We start from the raw sequence: 16,589 nt of genomic DNA on the forward strand, positions 1-16,589 counted from the left end.
AAATTATCTACAATATTCTAGTATGTGAAATAAGTAAGTTACAGAATAATGTGCATGATGTCTCAAATGTGCAGGAAAACTTTATATATCTAACTATATATATATCTTTATAGATATATTTGCATATGCATAGAAAATGTCTGAAAAAATATACACCAAACTGTTAACAGTAAATGTCATGAAGGAAAGATTGATATATCTAACTAGATATAACTTTGAATCTTTTCTATGGCAAAAAAAGTACAAAATAAAATTCAAAGACAATAAACTGATGGCAAATATTTGCAATATCTATGACACGATGTTAATATCTTTAATATACAAAGTACTCTTTACCTCCATAAGAAAAAGACTAATAAGTCAATAGAAAAATGAATGAACAACATGAATTGGTAACTCATAAGAAATACAAATGATCAACAACCATACGAACAAGTGTTCACATTTACTAGTAATAAAAGATACGCAAAAAATAAAATAAGATCCAATCTTTGCTCATAAAATTAACAAAAGTTTTAATGTACATCTCAGAGTTTTTAAGGTATGTAGAAACAATGGGTAGATCCCCAAATCCTATGAATCCTATAATCCCCCTTTTTTTAAAAAAAAAAAAAAAAAAAGGACAGAAGACCAAAACCACTTGTCACACACATGTATATAATTCTATGGAAAGAAAACTAGAAAAATAGGGAGTTTAAAAGCTGGGCAATGATCTCTAAATGATGGAATAATTACGAGCTTTATTTTCTTCTTTGTGCTTTTCTGTACTTCCCAAAGTTTCTGCAATAAAATGCATTGCTTTTATTTATTTTTTTTATTGCATTTTAGGTTTTGGGGTACATGTGAAGAACATGCAAGATTGTTGCATAGGAACACACATGGCAGTGTGATTTGCTGCCTTCCTCCCCTTCCCCTATATCTGGCATTTCTCCCCATGCTATCTCTCCCCACCTCCTCACTCCCCAATCCCTCCCCCATTTTCCCCCAACAGACCCCAGTGTGTAGTGCTCCCCTCCCTGTGTCCATGTGTTCTCATTGTTCAATACCCACCTATGAGTGAGAACATGCGGTGTTTGATTTTCTGCTCTTGTGTCAGTTTGCTGAGAATGATGGTTTCCAGGTTCATCCATGTCCCCACAAAGGACACGAACTCATCGTTTTTGATGGCTGCATAATATTCCATGGTGTATATGTACCACATTTTCCTTGTCCAGTCTATCATCGATGGGCATTTGGGTTGGTTCCACGTCTTTGCTATTGTAAACAGTGCTGCAATGAACATTCGTGTGCATGTGTCCTTATAGTAGAACGATTTATAATCCTTTGGATATATGCCCAGTAATGGGATGGCTGGGTCAAATGGAATTTCTATTTATAGGTCCTTGAGGAATCGCCACACTGCCTTCCACAATGGTTGAACTAATTTACACTCCCACCAACAGTGTAAAAGTGTTCCTATTTCTCTACTTCCTCTCCAGCATCTGTTGTCTCCAGATTTTTTAATGATCGCCATTCTAACTGGCGTGAGATGCTACCTCAATGTAGTTTTGATTTGCGTTTCTCTAATGACCAGTGATGATGAGCATTTTTTCATATGTTTGTTGGCCTCATGTATGTCTTCTTTTGGAAAGCATTGCTTTTATACTTAGACAAAAAGATGTGCATTCAAGGAAACAAAGTCACGGTGAGAAGTCCCAGAACCCTCAATGTCTCCTGTTCAAACAATAGTCAGGGGAAGTCTCAGCAGCAGGCTGCTCTCCCTCCCCACCCGCCGTTTCCTGTGGTGTCTCCTGTCCCTACCTCTACACTGCTGCCTGATTCTTTAGGGCAGCCCCTCCAACCTTTTTGGCACCAGGAAGTGGTTTCATGGAAGACAATTTTTCCACGGATGGGGATCGAGGGGGTGGTTTCAGGATGATTCAAGTACATTACATTTATTGTACACTTTATTTTTATTATGATTACATTCTAATAATGAAATAATTATAAACTCACTATACAGTAGAATCAGTGGGAGCCCTGAGTTTGTTTTCCTGTAACTAAAGGGTCCCATGTAGGGGTGATGAGAGACAGTGACAGATCATCAGGCATTAGATTCTCATGAGGAGCACTGCAACCTAGATTTCTTGCATTTGCTGTTCACAATAGGGTTTGTGCTCCTATTAGAATCTAATGCCACAGCCGAACTGACAGGAGGCGGAGCCAGGCGGTAATGCAAGTGATGGGGAGTGGCTGTAAATATGGTTGAAGCTGCCCTCACTGGCCCATCATGTACCTCCTGCTGTGCGGCCCAGTTCCTAACAGGCAATGGACCTGTATTAGGGGTTGGGGACACCTGTTGTAGGGTGAGTCTGCATTGCAGGGCACTCTTGAAGGTAGTCATAACCTGAGGTTTGCCCTAGATCCCCTCTTTGCTAAGCAGCCCCATAGGAGACGTTTTCAAAGATTTCTATGGTGGTCTTGCAGATCTCTCAATGCAGTTAGGGAGCTGGGTCCCAGACATTTCATGACCCTCAAAGCATTCAACAGAAGTTCCTTAGCAAATGTTTGTCAGAGGTGGCAAGGGAGTGGTTGTTCACCAGAGAAAGCCCTATTCTAGGGCTTAGCCCTTAACCACACTCCTTGAAGTTGAACCCAGGTCCCCACCTGCTTCTGGAGCTGACAGGATAGAGTGGTGTTGGCAGGAGATCACCAAGTCTTCCTTCTGGCAGGTGAAACTAATTTCTGACCATGGCAGCCCATCCCCTAAGCGTAGCCAGGACAGAGGAATGTGCCATCAACGCTTCCAACAAGGGAAGTGAATTTAGGGAATTTTGTACATGCCACATGCCACATGTTTTCTGGCCTAGGATAGAGACTGCTTTATACTTCTGCAGGGATATAGACCTAGTAAAATGCCAGCCTTTAATACGTACCCATGAATGCTTATTACACCGTGGGTTGTGGTTCTTAGCTAAGTCCTTCTCTTTGCTGGCTTGCTCCTAAAAGATAAGGGTGCTGAGCCAGGTCATCTACTTTCTCTCGGATTCTAACATCCATTTGGTGGATTCTGAGCTATCGAGACACACTGTAAAAGTAAGACTGCTTATATGATCCAGCGATCACACTTTAGGGGACAGAAATCCGGGAGTCACTGCAGCACTATTTGTAGTAGTCAGGGTGAGGAAACAACAAGATGTCTATCAACAGACGAGTGGATGAAGAAAATGTAGTATATCCATAAAAGGAACACGATTCAGCTTTAACAAGGAAGGAAATAACTGCAGTTAGCGGTACCATGGATAAACCTTGAGGTCATTATGCTAAGTGAAACAAGCCCGTCACCGAAGGACAAACACTGTGTGATTCCACTTACGTGATGTATCTAAAAGAGTCAAACTTACAGAAGCAGAGAGGAACAGTGGTTGCCAAGGATGGCGTGGGGTCAGGGGGACATGGGGAGTTGCTAATTGATGAGTATAGCCTTTCAGTCATGAGAGAAGTTGTAGAAAGCTTGGTGTACAATATTGTGTCTCCACTTAACAATATCGTATTGTACACTCAAAAGTCTTTTGAGTAGATCTCAAGGTAAGCATTCTCACCACAATAAAATACAATAAAAAGAAAGTAATCCCACTTGAAGAAGGCAGGATGAAATCTAAGTACTTTCCAAAGACATTGCACATCTCAAAGCCTGACAGCACGCTCTGCTGGCAAGGCTGCAGGGAAACTGAGGCTGCATGCATTGCTGTAGGAATGCACAATATGGGTGACGTGCTTTTTTTTTTTTTTTTTTTTTTGAGACAAAGTCTCACTCTGTTGCTCAGGCTCAAGTGCAGTGGCTTACTTTCGGCTCACTGAAACCTCCGCCTCCCAGGTTCAAGCAATTCTCCTGCCTCAGCCTCCCGAGTAGGTGGATCTGCAGGTGTGCACCACCACACCCAGCTAATTTTTGTATTTTTAGTAGAGGCGGGGTTTCACCATGTTGGCCAGGATGGTCTTGACCTCTTGACCTCATGATCCACCTACCTCAGCCTCCTAAAGTGCTCGGATTACAGGTGTGAGCCATCGCTCCCAGTCCACGCCTTTTGACACAGTGATCCCATTTCTGCGATTTTTCCAACTGAAGATATCTGCACACTTATGAAATGACTTGGATATAAGGTTATTCATTTCAGCCCTGTCTGTCACAGTCAGACATAACTCAAAATTGGAAATAACTCAAGTGTCCATTAGCTGGGGATTGATTAATAAACAATGATATGTACTAATAGTGGAAAACTTCCTAACTGTAAAAAACAATGAAGATCTCTAAGATCTGATATGAAAAGGTCTCCAAGATAACTTAGTGTAAAAAGCAAGGTACAGAACAGCATATCTATTACTTTATTTTTATATAAGAAGGAGAAAATAAGATATTTCTTCACATTTGCTTGTATTTACATAAGCAAACTCCAGAAAAGTGCTTAAAAAACTAACAGAGGCTGTGGGTGGTGGTATTGATATGGGTAAATGAAATAGAGACATCTATATGTGTGTTCTATCATACTGATTTTTAAAGCTGTGTGAATACACATTACTGCTAAACATAAACCAATATTATAAAATAATGTGGAACACGCAGCAGTCACACAATATTTTGGAGGTGTATTATTGTTATCCTGGAGACATCAGTCTCTAGTTCTCTTTCACTGATGCTGAGAGGCAAAGAGGGATGGCCTTGTCCTTTGCAGCAAGAGCTCAGGAAATCCTCATTCCACTTTTGAAGGTCATTTGGGGCAAGGGCAACTGCTGGAATAGGACGCTGGGTGCTACGGAGCAGGGCATGAGCAAGGTGCAGGAAGCCACATTAACAAATCACAGTACTTTGGGACAATGATGATGACACTGAAGCAGAATTAGATCTGGATTTGCCCAGATGAATTTTTAAAAAAACAGCTACACAGAGGCATAGTTTACATACAATAAACCTCATCACTTAGTTGACGAAGGACATGAATGGACACTTTTCAAAAGAAGACATACATGAGGCCAACAAACATATGAAAAAATGCTCATCATCACTGGTCATTAGAGAAACGCAAATCAAAACCACAGTGAGATACCATCTCATGCCAGTTAGAATGGCAATCATTAAAAAATCTGGAGACAACAGATGCTGGAGAGGAAGTAGAGAAATAGGAACACTTTTACACTGTTGGTGGGAGTGTAAATTAGTTCAACCATTGTGGAAGGCAGTGTGGCGATTCCTCAAGGACCTAGAAATAGAAATTCCATTTGACCCAGCAATCCCATTACTGGGTATATGTCCAAAGGATTATAAATCATTCTATTATAAAGACATATGCACACAAATGTTCATTGTGGCACTGTTTACAATAGCAAAGACCTGGAACCAACCCAAATGCCCACTGATGATAGACTGGACAAGGAAAATATGGCACATATATACCATGGAATACTATGAAGCCATCAAAAACGACAAGATCGTGTTCTTTGTAGGGACATGGATGAATCTGGAAACGATCATTCTCAGCAAACTAACATAAGAACAGAAAAATCAAACAGCACATGTTCTCACAGGTGTTGAACAATGAGAACACATGGACACACGGAGGGGAGCATCACACACTGGGGTCTGTTGGGGAGGGACAGCACGGGGCAAGGAGGTTGGGGAGGGATAACATGGGGAGAAATGCCAGATATAGGTGACGGGAAGATGGAGGCAGCAAAAAAGAAAAGAAAAGAAAATTTACAAAGTTGTGCAGCTATCACCATAATCTGAATTTAGAACATTTTTATCACCCCAGAAAGAAACCTTGTATCCATGTGTGCTGTCATTCCCTATTCCCTCCCCCAGCTCAAGGCAGCCATGAATCTACTTTCTGTAATCTCCTTTTTGCCTTTCCTGGACATTTCATATAAATGGAATCATAATATGTGTCTTTTGTGCTAGCATATTTTATTCATCCATGTTGTACATGTATCAGTACTTCATTCCTTTTTATTGTTGAATAATATTTCATTGTATGGAGAGAGACCACACTTGTTTATTTAATTGATGGATATTTGGGTTAAACACTTTAGTTATTATGAATGATGATGCTGTGAACATTTGCTATAAATCTCTGTGAAAACATTTGTTTTCAATTCTCTTGGTTAGATGTCTAGAGTGGAATTGCTGGGTCATATTGTAAATTTATGTTTAACATTTTAAGAAACGACCAAACTTTTTCAAAGTGGTTGCACCATTTTACAATCCCACCAGCAGGGTACGAATGTTCTAGTTCCTCCACATCCTTGGCAACATTTATAATTGTCTGTCTTTTGATTGTGGCCATGCTAGTAGGTGTAAACTGGTATCTTATGTTTTTAATTTGTATTTCCCTAAAGACTAGTGATGTTGAACTTCTTTTCATGTCCTTACTGACTATTTGTATATCTTTGCTGAAATGTCTATGTCAGTTTTCTGCCCATGTAAAAATTGGATTATTTACCTTTTAAAATAGGATTATTTATCCAGAAATAATTTTAATAGGTGTGTTCCAACTGGGAGTTAGGGAACATGGAGGCAGCAGGGTGAGTGGAAAGCAAGATGGCAGGAAATAGTTCCATAGATGGGGGATGGGCTATCCAGTTGAAACTCTGCTCTGATCAGCTGTCACGGCTGGACTTGCCTCATACTTGAACTTCTAGTTTCTGGCCTCAATCCCCATCTGTACATGGGGTTGTCACTTACTGTAACTCACCGTGACACAGATTACTCCCACTGGGAATGCCAGCCTCAAAGATAGCCGGTACCTCACACTGCCACTGCAACCCAGGTGAGCAGGGGCACCCACTGACACCGACTCCTCCAGGCCCAGGGAGCCATGGCCTCTATTCATCGCCCCACTGACCACCTTCAAAGACACTGCGGAGCCCCAACAGTCTGCCTCCCAGTGGGTTTTCTTTAGTCAGAGCCTTTCCCACCCCTGCCTTCCCAGCCGTCGGTCCTCAACCATGTCGTTGTGCCTGAAATGTTTTCTTCTTTGTCTCTGAGCCAGTCCTATTTTCCTCCTCTACCTCCAACCCTTCCATGCTTTGTTCTGCAACTGCTACTGATAACACCATCTCCCCTCCATCCTCTCCCCGCAACAATTGCTCTCTATCTCCTCAAGTTTTTCTGGCTTTTCCCTGAAGGGCCCCTTCCCCTCGCTGCTCTCTTGTGCTAAGTATTCTCTCACACCCCATAAACCCCAGGGTCAGGAGGTTGCGTAGACACCATACCTCCCTGTTGCCTTCTCTGTGGCCCAGGCCATTAGTTGAATACATCCTCTTTCTGTCTTGGTTGCTGTCACCTACGACATCATGGTTGCTACATTTACCAGAGATAATGAAACCAGCTCCCAGTCTCCTTCTTGTCCTTAAGTCCTGCTTTTATCCTGGTGACTCCAGCAAACATGTGGAACACCCACCCAACACCATGGACTCTGGTTTCTGGGTCTTTTCATCTTGGGCAGTCTTTCCCTCTCTGTCTCAACCATCAACTTCTACAGCCACATACTGAAGCTCCTTGTCATCCCCTAAACTGCTCCACCTCCAAAACTCACTAATTTTGGCCACACTCCCCTCTCTTTCCAACTTGCTTCTTCGACTATGTCTACTGGAAGTAGACTTCAACCTCAGTCTGGACCTTCAGGCAACTGATAACTCCTTTCTCAAAGCCCATCAGTGGGAGCTGATGATTTTGCATGACAGTGATTTTCTTCATTTGTGTCTCAGTCAGCTTAAATGGCCAGAACCTGAATCTCCTTGTCCTCTGTCATATGAACATCTTCTTGACAAAACCCCAAAGCTGGGTAAACCCAGCTTTCCTTTACTTCTATGTGTGACCTGAGGAGTGAGTGCTTCAGGACAAAGTCATATCACAGAAGAGATTGGCCCCACCCTATATTTTTGGCTACCAGCTTTATTACAGGTCCTGAGGGCCACTATGGATTTCTCTGGTCAACTTGCCCTTCCACTGTTAGTCATGACTTTCCAGTATTTCAAGCCTCCAATATCCCTAAATCTCTAACCTCCAAACTCCCCTAACTCCCCGACCCCTGTCTTAGCAGATAACATTCTTATTGATGACTTACCAGAGGAAGCTGAAGTCATCAAACAGTAAGTCCTTCAAGGTCTGCTTCAAGGCTTGCAACCCCCAGTGCATCTGCCCCCCACCTCTCCTTCTCCCCCCCACTGTCTTAGAAAAGCTGAGTGGCTCGAGCCCCAAGAAGGATGAGATTGCGTCCTCTGTCATGCTTTGGATCCTCTTCCCATCATCAGCAATACCTTCTCTCCTTGAATATTCCATCCTCCTTCTCCTCCTCATCATTAAAACATGACCAAGTCTCTTTCATCTTTAAAGACATCTTCCTTGGCCCGTATCCTCCCCTGCTATTCCCCTATCCTTGTCTCCTCCCTACACAGGCAAACTCCACGCAAGAACTGTCAACACCCTCAGCCTCTGTTTCCTTACTTCCCACCAATTCTTTAATCCAGTCTGCCCCCATTGCTTCTGCTGCAGCCCTTGCTAAGATCACCACGTCCATGTCACCAAATCCAAGGGATGCTTTCAATTCTCATCACACTTGGTGTCTCAGCTGCAGCTGACAGGGCAGTCCACCCCTTCTTTATAGCAATATCATTTTCCCATGACTTCCATGTTTCCATCCCATTCTTCTTCCTCCAGCCTTGTTTTCCCCACTGCTGGGTCCTAGGCTGTCTTCTTTCATCACCCTAACCTCCTTCTCAGGAACATCCACCCACAGCCACGTTTATTTCTCTAAGCCAGGGCGCTCCCCTGAGATCCAGACCCTATGTCCAGTGACCCACTTCCTACCTTCCTTTGGGATTTCAGGGCACCTCACACTCATCATGTCCAAAAACACTGTCTGGTCTTCCAGAGTTTCCTTTCTTGGCAAATAAAGGCACCCTCCATCTGGAAATGCAAACCAGAAACCAGGGCACCATCTTTGCCATGCTCCTCCCTCTTTTCCTACTGTTTCCATTCGCCATCAATTCTTATCAGTTCAGCCTCCCAAACGGCTCTCGGATCCACCCATTTCCCCCATCATCACTACCACCACATCAGCCATCATCTTTTGTCTTGTCTGCTGGAATAGCCTCCTGACTGGTCTCTTTGAAACCCTAAGCAATTTTCTACCCTGATCCAGACTATTTTTTTTTAAACACAAATAGATCATGTGATCCTGCTGCTTAAAATCCTTCTCTGGCTTCCCTTGGATCCTTAATGTGTTCTCTCAGGCACTGTACACTCTGGCCCTGCAACCAGCCCACTGGCCTTGTCATCTTGCACACATTCTCCTGCAGTCTGTATTCCGGTTTCACGGGCCTTCCTACTTCCAGGGTTCACCCTGCTCCCTCCCCACTCATCGCCTTTGCATATGTTTTCTCTATGTCTAGGATACTCCAACCCTGGAACTAGCTGACTTTCATTCATACTTCAGAACTCAGTTCAAGGTCATTTCTCTGCAGAAGTGTTCTTGAGCCCCATTCTAGGTTACATTCCTTTGTCAATCATCCTTGCATTTCTTTCCTTCTGATGCTCATTTCAGTTTATAATCAATCATATATTGATAAGCATAGTTTCTGATTAATGTCAGTGTCCCCCACAGGAGTATGACCCCCTTGAAAGTAGGGATGGTGTCTATTTCTGCTTGCCATTATATTCCCAGTAGAGCACAGTGTCTGCACACAGTAGACACTCAATACATATTCTGAACAAATAAATGAAATATATATTGTGCCTGGCCCAGATAGTTCCATTGTTCGTTCATTCATTCATTCATTCATTCATTCATTCATTCCGCAAGCATTGACTGAGCCCTTTTCATGTACTAAGCACCATGCTAGGGGCTTGGGTTAAGAGATGACAGAGGCATAGCCTTTGCCTTTGAGGACATATTAACCTACAGGGGGAGGTGGATATGTGTGCAGAAGGTCCAAGGACCCTCTGTGCTATAACCAGGCATATACCTAGCACTGGAAAAGCAAACCTAAGGAAGTGATGAATCCTGCTCAGGATGACCAAGTAAAGCCCTGCAGAGGATGCTACCACTGGGCTGGAGTATGCCCAGGAGGGAAGGCCATGCCAGGCAAAGGAAGCAGCACATCCACAGGCAGGGAGCAGCAAGTTGTGTTGTGTGTCTGGAGGGTGGAGTTCACAAGGCCAAGAGGTGAAGTGGAGCAGCAGCAGATGAGCCCAGCAAGATTGAGGACGGCAGATGAGTATGTGCCAGGGGAGGTTTGTAAATGCAGGGGGCAGGGGCAGGGGACGAGTAGGAGTGACATGATCAGGGCTGGATTGTACAGAGAGAATTGCTGCATGTGATGTGGTGAGGGTGGATAAGAATGAACACAGTAAAGGCCAGCGGGGGCTAGCAGGCCAATTCGTGTGAGGGAGGGGTCACCATGGCAAAGAGTGGTCATTCCTGGAGGAAGACCAGCGTGCCACACCCTCTGCAGTGCAGCAATGCTGATGGGGCTGCATGTTTGCAACTCCAAAAATGCATATGTGGAAGCTCTACCTCCCAAGGTGATGGTATTTGGACATGGGGCCTCTGGGAGGAAGTGATGAGGGTGGAGCCCTTGTGATGGGATGGGTGCCTTCATAAGAGATTCTAGAGAACTTGCTTCTCTCTCTCTCTCTCCCTCTGCCAAGCGCACACACAATGAGACGGCTGACTACAAAGCAGGAAGCAGGCCCTTGTCAGACACTGAATCTGCTGGCACATTGGTCTTGGACTTCCCAGCCCCTAGAACTGTGAGAATAACTGTGTGTTGTTTAAGCCACCCAGTCTATGGTATTTTTGTTATAGCAACCTGCACTAAGATGCTCAGGGAGAGGGGCTTTCCTGACGCAGAGATAAAGTCTCTAAGGCCCTCTCCTGCCTTGCTATTGGGGAGCCTTTGTGTGTCTGCCTTTCCCCAAGAGGAGGGATGAGAAGTATTCTTAGGATAGAATGCGATCAGATTTCAGCAGACACTGAGACAGTCCTGAGTCCTAGAAGTCCTGGCAAGCTGGGACCATTTTTATTTTCTGTATTTTCTGACGCTGTGACACCTGGAGCCTTGGTGACCTGGAGAGTCTGCCCTTCCCAGGGCTAACTAATTCCTAGAGATAGCAGACACCCACCCCAGAGCACATTCTTCAAATGCCAGCCACCCACCCAGAGCTCCCACCTTCACCTCTCTCCTTTATCAGGCTGAGTCACTGTCGCCAGTCCCAATCATCCCATGGCCAGACACGCTGCCCCTGTGCCCCAGAGTCCGGCAGAATTATTCAGATCAGCCAATCCTAAACCTGTCGACACTGCTTACCCTGTATCATCCATTCCTTCCGGCAAAATCCACAATAAAGTTTCTCACCCACACTTCCCCTTCATTCCCTCTGCCTCCTAATCGACCCCAGAGCTTCCCCATGCAGCCCCGTGTGGTGTGCTGTGCCTCCTGTTTCTAGAGATCTGTGAGTATAAGCTTCCTTCATTCCCATCATGTCTTTCTGTGCGTCTTACCGTGCCCAATTAGAAGAAATTCCCGGTATGTTTTAAAACAGGGCCCTTGACTCCTTAAGGCTCAGATACCCATCGAGCCTGTCTGGAGCCTACAGAAACCTGGGGGCTGTCTAGCATGGCATGGTCCCTCTTTCTGGTATGGTTTTTTTTTGAGATGGAGTCTTGTTCTGTCACCCAGGCTGGAAGGCAGCGGTACGATCTCAGCTCACTATAACCTCCGCCTCCTGGGTTCAAGCGATTCTTCTGTCTCGGTCTCCTGAGTAGCTGGGATTACAGGTGCACGCCAGCATGCCCAGCTAATTTTTATATTTGTGGTAGAGATAGGGTTTCACCATGTTGGCCAACCTAGTCTTGAACTCCTGACCTCAAGTGATCCGCCCACCTCGGCCTCTCAAAGTGCTGGGATTATAGGCTCTGAGATGACTTTGAATATGGGTTATTGTCTCCAGCACTCTCTTGTCCTTGGATGGGAGACTGAGCTGACCTGGCTAGGTTAAGGTTCACGGCCATGATGAGCGGAGCGCCATTTTCTCCAAGGCAGTGGTCTTACCCCTGCCGGAACATGAGAATCACCAGGGGAACTCTTCAAGCTACCAAGGGGGGGCCCCACTGGGTGGAGGCTTTGACTGATTGAAGGAGTGTGGAATGGGGTCCAGGTGTTGCTGCTGACTTATAAGATTTCCAGTTGATCTAATGTAGCGTTAAGGGCAAGAATGACAACCCTAAAGTGGAATTCCCCAAAGTCCATGGCCAGATCTATCACTGACAACAACCCAGATTTCTCCCCTCCTCATCAGTGAGCTCAGATCAGTTCGTTAGAAGACCACTGCCTTCTTCATAAAGAGGGCAGTCTTCCCCTGACCTCGGCTGGGGACCCTTGTATCCTGGGTCCTGGAGAGGAAGGGGCTGGAGCACCCAATTGAGAAGCTGAAGTCACAAACACAAGTTGCCCTGCGCTCCCACTATTCGTGATGATGTTGGTTGCCATACAAATTTAGCCCATAGTGGGCTGGTTGTGTTTGAGCCTCCCCCACCAAGTTCTGTATGGGAAATCTAGTTAAGAGCCTTCTTCCTGGGGGAGGTTGAGTGTAACAGCTGCTCCTCGCCAGGGCTGATGGGCTCGCCAGGATGCAAGCCGGGTGCTGCCCCTGAAGCTGAAAGCCTTTCATCCCCAAGGATGGGTTCGAATTTCAGGCTCATGTCCAGCAGCCAGCCTTCTTTTCCATAGCTGTAGACAAAGACATCCTGGGCTGTGTGGACAGAGGCACCTCCACCCGGGAGCTGGGGCTCACGGTATGCTCTGACACATTCAGAAAGAGGTATAGTGTAGTTGCTGTAGATCGGGGCCCTCCTCCCTTGCTTGCCTCTATTCTAGAGGCTGGGAAGCTAAAACACTGGATTTTCCAGCCTCTATGGCACTGAGAGGCAGCCGTACTCTGGCCCAGAAGATGTAGCAGAAAATCCCTAGGGAGGGGTCTTTTCCTGAATAAAAGGCAAAGTCTCACTTGGAGAAGAAAATCCTTGGTGTCATTTGTCCCTTCACCCATTTCCTTCTCCCTGCCTGGAATGTCAATGTGATGTTGGTATGTTGCAGCTATCCTGTGACTGAGAGGGGACAAGTGCGTGGTTGAAGGCCTGTGTGCTAATGATGATTAAGCAAAAAGATGGAAAGAGCCCAGCCCTTGAGGCTGAATCAGCTCAGGATTCAGCCCCTAGACTTCTTGTTGCATGAAACAAACAAGCCCTCAGCCTCCTATGATAGGGATTTTTCTCCCTTGTACCCAAACACATTCCTGTTAACACTTAGGTCACTTCTGACAAGTGGGTGCCAGAGGCAGGTCTTCAGAACGACAACCTAGCTGTTGTGAAGAGGTTATGCGAGGAGGTCAGTAAATGCTGGGGACAGGGATTCCAGCCCCCGTTGTTCTACATGCAGGCTGTGACTTAGGGAGGTATTGACTCTCACCAAGGTGTAGTTTACTGATCTGCAAAATGGCAATAATACCTGTCTCACACAGCAGGGTTATTCTAAAAATAAAATGAGTTAAAAGCGTGGAAGTTTTTTTTTTTTTTTGAGACAGAGTCTCGCTCTGTTGCCAGAGTGCAGTGGCACGATCTCAGCTCACTGCAACCTCCGTCTCCCGGGTTCAAGTGATCAACCTCCGTCTCCCAGGTTCAAGTGATTCTTCTGCCTCAGCCTCCCAAGTAGCTGGGACTATAGGTGTGCACCACCACGTCCTGCTAATTTTTGTATTTTTAGTAAAGACAGGGTTTCACCATGTTGGCCAGGATGGTCTCCATCTCTGGACCTCATAAACTGCCCGCCTCGGCTTCCCACAGTGCTGAGATTACAGGTGTGAGCCACTGTGCCTGGCTGAGCATGGAAGTATTTTTAAGACTGTGCAGCAATGTTTGTGGGTCAGGTTTTGTTACTGTGAACAAATGGCATCAGCATTTGTCTCCACAGGTCTCAGGGGTAGCAGTGGCCTTGACAGCCGGAAGACCTCCTCCAAATGGTCCGTCTCCAGCTGTCTGGAGCCAGAGACTGAACTCCCCGGCATCTCTGTTAGGCCTAGAAACAAGTGGCCTGGGAACACTGGTGTACATGGAGACAGCATCTCACAGGCAGCCCTCTGGTCCCCTAAGCCGGGACTAAGCTCACCTGGGAATGGGACTATTACAGAATCCTGGAACACTGGAAGGAATAGGGGTCATGTTGCCTTTATGGTAAACCTGGCGAGAACCAACCAGCATCTTGCACAGCTTCCCAGCAATGGGTCCCCCACTATCCTGGGAATGCTGCTCATCCTGGCACAGCTCAGGTTGTTAGAAAGCGTGATGTCCCTTGGAGCCCCAAAATGCCTTCTTCAAACTCACTGTCTCTTCAGGAATGACATTAGAACAAGCCCTGTCCCGCCTGTGCACGGCAGCCCCTTGATATTCAAAGGCAGTTGTCACGGCCCTCAATGAACTGCTCTTCAGGCAAAAGGCCCCAGTTTCTTCACTAGTTCAGCTCCCTGGGGCTCCATCCTATGTCCTGCCTCGAGTGGGTCACAGCTACCGAGGGAGACACACGTGTAAACACAACAGTGTGAAGCTCAGGAAAAGGGGCCCCTGCAGGGAAAGTCAGCTAAACAGACATTATGACTCTGAGTCTATAAATGGAAAAATCGAGGCTCAGAGGGATCAGGGTGTCCACCTGAGGCAGTGTACTTTAGACGTGAATCTTACTCCGTTGCTGTGCAGCCTTGGGCAAGTTGCCTCAACTCTCTGGGCCTCAGGTTCATTATGGATAAGATGGAGATGGTAATCACAGTGCCTTTCTCTTAGGCTGCACGCATATTCAGTGGATTGATACATGGCTCAGAATAATGCCTGGCATATGTGAAGTGATCAACAAAGGCAAGACAAGTGAATGGCTTCTCCGGGATTCAAAATCGTATCCCTCGTCTCCACATTCCACTCTCTTACCCCTGCTCAGAGGGTAGAGGGACAGATTTGGAGCTCACTTCTACTCACAACAATATGGTATTTGTTTGTGTGTTGCAAATTCCTGCACACCTAGGTCTCTGGACACTTGTGCAATTTACAATATCCATACTACAAACACGTACTTGTTGGCAGCATGTTCCAGCATCTCCGAATCAAGTGCCTTCTGCCACTGAGCTGCCCAGTCCTCTGGGGAAGACAGTCCCTCTAGAGCATCTGCCCACTCAAGATGGCTGGGGAAGCAATGCTCTCGCCTGCCTCACATGGCTCTGGCTGTGTGCCAAGGGGTGTGGGCCAGCTGGGTGGTGAGTTCAAATCCTCACTGTACTCTGTCCCCTCCTCAAAGCCTGTGCTCTGTCCCCTGGGCCACTGCAACTTTTTTTTTTTTTTGTCTTAATAAAGCTGAGAAACGTATGTAAATTTCAAAGCTTCATCTGCAGCCAAGCAGGCAGCAGAAATCACTACATGTCAAACGATGAATTAAGATATTATCCATACTGCATGAAAGGGAGAGAGAAGAGGAAATGGGTGGAAAAGAAAGAAAGAAAAAACGAGCTCCTAAGCAACAAAGGATGTGCATCATTTCTTTAAGAAATTAGCAATCAGACAAATATCTCTATCTCCCAAGCTGCATTCATATCCATCATCCTAACTGGTTCCTCCTCTGACTTAGCCTATTTCTATGAATGGCACTACCATTTTGTCAAATTCGAAGTATGAATCATCTTTTGACTCTTCCCTCTTAAAGTCATGCCCAATTTTTATCGCTGTCTGAGTTCACAGTCTCTCTGGAATCCATCCTCACCTTTTCCCGTCCTTCCTGACACCCCTGAGTGAGGTCTGTGCTAGCCCTTGCCTCTATTTCAATAGCATGCTAACTGGCCTTCTAACCTCAAAAGCTCCCTTCCTACTCACCGGATGCTTGCTTACCATTGGAGTAAGCTAGTGGTGTTTTAGTAAACTGACTCGCTGGAAAAAAAAAAAAAAGAAGAAGAAAAATCAGGCCCTGACTTGTAGTGCTTGTTCATTTCCATGGGTGATATTCACACGTGGTCTGTCCAAGCTACCAATGTAAGGTCAGTGGATGCAGAGTTGGAAAGATATATAGAACTGGCACTTGCGAGCTCCTTGCTACCCGATAATCTTTCTAAAGAACAGCTCGTTACAGACTTAGGACTTAAATATGAACTTTATAACCTACCATCTGTGGCCCTGCACCTCTAGCTGTCAGTCAGCCTGCCCAGGGGACCCCGGCATACCCACACATGTGCCCACGCAGATGGAGGATGCTTCTGATCTCCAATATGACTCTTGCTTCCCCACCTCTGTGCCTTTAGACAATCCTCCTTCCTCAAGCCTCATCTCATCTACGAATATGTCTTTGAAGCCCCTTGGACCAGAGGAGACATCCTCATTCTTTGAACCCTAATAGCATTTCGCTTGTTCCTTTGTTGGGGCATTTCCCATATTTTGCTACGTATTTGGTTCTGTGTGGGCTTCTTTTGGCCTCTCTTATTAGATTATTATATTCTTTTTTTTGGTGGGGGGGGGCAGGGTCTT

General features: G+C 45.6%; 1 protein-coding gene across 3 annotated transcripts in view; it reads right to left on the reverse strand.

Moving 5' to 3' along the window:
- Positions 1–16,589, reverse strand: part of PEBP4 (phosphatidylethanolamine binding protein 4) — a 230,017-nt gene that overhangs the window by 108,579 nt on the left and 104,849 nt on the right. The window lies entirely within an intron of this gene.

The sequence above is a fragment of the Sapajus apella genome, unplaced genomic scaffold (assembly GCF_009761245.1).
Source record: "Sapajus apella isolate SASKATOON/1434 unplaced genomic scaffold, GSC_monkey_1.0 scaffold21, whole genome shotgun sequence".
Classification (NCBI taxonomy): domain Eukaryota; kingdom Metazoa; phylum Chordata; class Mammalia; order Primates; family Cebidae; genus Sapajus; species Sapajus apella.